Raw genomic sequence first — 3,382 nt, 5'->3', positions numbered from 1 at the left:
AAGGCCCGTCTACAATACACGGAGTAAGAAGTAAGAGTAAGAAATTGACCAATCACAGTCGAATGTGAGAAGAATAATCGACTGTGATTGGTCAATTTCTTACTCTTACTTTTTATTCCGTGTATTGTAGACGACGCCTGAAACACCTATTGTAGATCCGGACTGACCAAAATGGACGCTTGATATTCGGTAATGGCCTAGTTTCCACCGAGAATTTAAACCGGATCAGAATGTAAGAACCAACCAATTACAGTCGAGTATTCTCCTGTCAAGGCCCGTCTACAATACACGGAGTAAGAAGTAAGAGTAAGAAATTGACCAATCACAGTCGAATGTGAGAAGAATAATCGACTGTGATTGGTCAATTTCTTACTCTTACTTCTTACTCCGTGTATCGTAGACGGGCCTTCACAGTCGAACGACAGGGGAATGCTCGACTGTAATTGGTTGGTTCTTACATTCTAATCCGATTTTAACCCTCGGTGGAAACTAGGCCAATGGGCGCATTCAGCGGACTCAACAGTTGAGTGAGCGCTCGCTGTTATTGGTGTATTCTTTTATCTCATCCAATAAGAATTTTAGATCTAGAAGAATACATCAATAGCAGTGAGCGCTTACTCAACTGTTATGTTTGCTGAATGCGCCCAATTTTGACCACGTGATCCTTTTTGTCGCTGAAACAGCCGGTTTTCACAGCTCGTGAAAATTTACCTTTAGAGCACATAAGCCCATTTTTACCAACGCAGTTTAAAGAGTTAATCCTTAGTGACATTTGATTAACCAAAGTTTAGCAAAATATTGGTTTCTACCAACTTTTTTCTTTAGTTTAAACGTATATACGAGTAACTGAGTTTAAATTGAACGGCCAATTTTGGAGTCTCCCACGGACCCTCTCTCTCATTATTGTCGACCACATTTGATACATTACATACGGATCGCGCAGTCTATTCTCTATGGGTTTGTTCGCGTCGCATGCTCCAATATGTTCCAATATGCTCCTACCATAGCTCCTACTCACTCCAACGCGCTTGATAGAGGGTGCTTTCCAGCAAGGACACAATCAAACACAGTGTAACACAGAATCGTTTCATCTTTGTTTAACGTAAGCAAACAACAAGGACGTATGATTCACTGTGTTACACTGTGTCTGACTGTGTCCCTTGCTGGAAAGCACCCAGAGTGAGTAGGAGCTATGGTAGGAGTATGTTGGAACATGTTGGAGCATGCGACGCGAACAAACCTTATGTCTTTGATACATACAGTATGGACACTGACCGTTGGCACCTTTGATGTAGTGGGTCACATGACACGCCGCCATGTTGTGGATTGAAAAGGCGCTTATAAATTTGAGTTTTTATAAAGCTATAGAATGATTTTTTTTTCTAAAAAAATAAGACATAATTTGGTTGTGTCATGAAAATTGTTTATAGCGAGTATATTTATAAATCAAAATTATATAATAATATAATGTTAACGAACTCATTATATAAAGATAATATTCATATTAATAATAATAATAATAATAATAATAATAATAATAATAATATTAAACAGTAATAAATTATAAATTAAAAATAACAATCGATTAAATAAAAATAATTGATTATATGAAAATTGTAATTGAATACTTACGTATGAAAAAATAATATATTGCATGAAAATTGTAATTAAATGTGAAGTTATAATTTAATAATATACGTACACACACGCGCGCGCGCGCACGTACACGCACACAACACACACACAAATACATACTTTTTTACGAGAATACTTTATCATATACAAATATAACAGTCTACACAATATAGCGTCTCCGAAAAAATTTGATTTAATTTTTTAGTAAAACTTCATTTTATTAATTACATTTTATGAGAAAGAGATCCAGCTAACCTAACCTCCTAACCTGCAATTTCAACTTACTGAAGGCTGCTGTCATATTCTTGGTTGGAAACCGACGCATGTGCACTAAAAATTACATAAAAAGTTCAGTATCCATACTGTATGTACTTATATTGTGACCAGAGAGAAACCTGAGAGCGGCCATCCCGGCACCGTCGTATATTTAGCAGCAAGTTTAAGATTTCTCATTTTTTTAAATTGAAATAATTTGGGAATAGTTTGGGAAAATTTAGGAAAACAGTCTCATAATTTATTATAGGAAATAATAATTTATTCATAATCAAGGAAAATTAATCGAGCATATAATTAGCAGAAATATGTAACATTTCTCATTTTTTTTATTACAAAAGTTTGGGAACAATTTGGGAAAATTTAGGAAAACAGTCTCATAATTTGGGAAATAATAATTATTACATAAATGTAATAAAAATAAAAATTAGTCACCATTGTGCGGTATCATTTTCTATTTTATCGACTGTGTACTTGTACCTTATTTTGACGAGCGGATTATAATTTACACAAAAATCCAGGTAATTCTGTTATTTCCAATTATAGTAAATAAAAAATAGTGAGTCAATACAAGCAAAAATTAATACTTTTGCTCATATTGACGACTTATTTTTCATAAAATTAGTCTATTTCGAAATTTATGGTTATACTTTGGAAAAATGACAGATAAACTTATTAATCTAACATTGTCATAAAAATAATAATATTTAACTAAAATAACACAGGCCTGCATGGCTTTGTTGATTAGGATTTAACTATGTTTTCTTACGTAATTTTTCGCGCTGAATCCAAATCCGGCTGCAGAATTGTTCTACCACGTCAGATTTTTGAGAAAAGTGAGGTTAAAGGTATCAAAATTGACGTTTTTTGACATATTTGTGATTTTTTTGCTAGCGAAGTAAATTTTTTTTCTAATTTTCGTTTACGCCATCTTTATGGAATACCACAATTTGGCTTGTTGCCTCCTATATCGCCTCCGCTGATAATATTATCGCGGATGAAGAATCTCATCATCGGGATACAGACACAGAATGGTCTTTGTCCTAGGATGCGTTTCGAGTAATAGATAGGGAATTTGACCCCTTTGATATCGATCTCTTCGCCTCTAATATCAATTCTAAATACGACGTTTTTGTCTCCTGGTTCCCAGACCCAGAATCCTTTGCAGTTGATGCGTTTACCCTTGATTGAGGGAAATGTTATGTTTACGCCTTCCCTCCTTTTATCTTGTTTCCCCGCGTTTTGTGGAAAATGATTAATGACGTAGCGGAGGGGGTTATGGTCGTCCCATAGTGGCCCTCACATTCTTGGTTTCCTCTCTTTAGGAGCCTCACAATATTAGAGCCTATCATTCTTTATCCAACAGATACACTATTATCTTCTCCTTTTAAGGCCCGTCTACAATACACGGAGTAAGAAGTAAGAGTAAGAAATTGACCAATCACAGTCGAATGTGAGAAGTATAATCAACTGT

This window comes from Trachymyrmex cornetzi, unplaced genomic scaffold (assembly GCF_001594075.2).
Source record: "Trachymyrmex cornetzi isolate Tcor2-1 unplaced genomic scaffold, Tcor1.1 scaffold725, whole genome shotgun sequence".
NCBI classification, from domain to species: Eukaryota; Metazoa; Arthropoda; class Insecta; order Hymenoptera; family Formicidae; genus Trachymyrmex; species Trachymyrmex cornetzi.
Note: the sequence above shows the minus strand (reverse complement) of the source record.